This window comes from Gopherus flavomarginatus, chromosome 11 (assembly GCF_025201925.1).
Source record: "Gopherus flavomarginatus isolate rGopFla2 chromosome 11, rGopFla2.mat.asm, whole genome shotgun sequence".
NCBI lineage: Eukaryota > Metazoa > Chordata > Testudines > Testudinidae > Gopherus > Gopherus flavomarginatus.
In genome coordinates, this window is record NC_066627.1 from 10,480,668 (window position 1) to 10,481,258 (window position 591).

Below are 591 nucleotides of genomic sequence, written 5' to 3' on the forward strand. Positions count from 1 at the left end.
TAAATTAATGGAAGTTAAGTCATGAATGGCTATTAGCCAGGATGGGTAAGGAATGGTGTCCCTAGCCTCTGCTTGTCAGAGGATGGAGATGGATGGCAGGAGAGAGATCACTTGATCATTGCCTGTTAGGTTCACGCCCTCTGGGGCACCTGGCATTGGCCACTGTTGGCAGACAGGACACTGGGCTGGATGGACCTTTGGTCTGACCCAGTATAGCCATTCTTATACTCTTATGAAGGGAGGGGCAGAGTCCTCTGGCAGAGTTTCTGTAGTGTAGTGGTTATCACGTTTGCCTAACACGCAAAAGGTCCCTGGTTCAAAACCAGGCAGAAACAAAATTGCTTCGTTTTCCCAGCTTCCCTGGCTGTCTAGCAAAGTTCCTACTGCTGCCACTGGTATGTACCTGTGATAAACCCAACCCCTGCAGGACAGAGGCTGGGGAAATGAGCTGAGAAAGAGCCTTGGCATCAGCAGAGGAAAGCTAGAGGATCTGGGTCAGTCACCTCTTGGAGCCTTGTGGCTTGGTCTCCTCTGCCCTGGGAGGCTGGCTGGTGGAGACCAGCTCTTCCTGCTGGCCTCCTTTGTGTGACT

General features: G+C 51.9%; 1 non-coding gene across 1 annotated transcript; it reads left to right on the top strand.

The window, feature by feature from the left end:
* Nucleotides 1–262: 262 nt before the first annotated feature.
* TRNAV-AAC (transfer RNA valine (anticodon AAC)) lies at nt 263–335 on the top strand. Its single transcript has one exon. It is a non-coding gene; the product is annotated as a tRNA-Val (tRNA).
* Nucleotides 336–591: the final 256 nt, after the last annotated feature.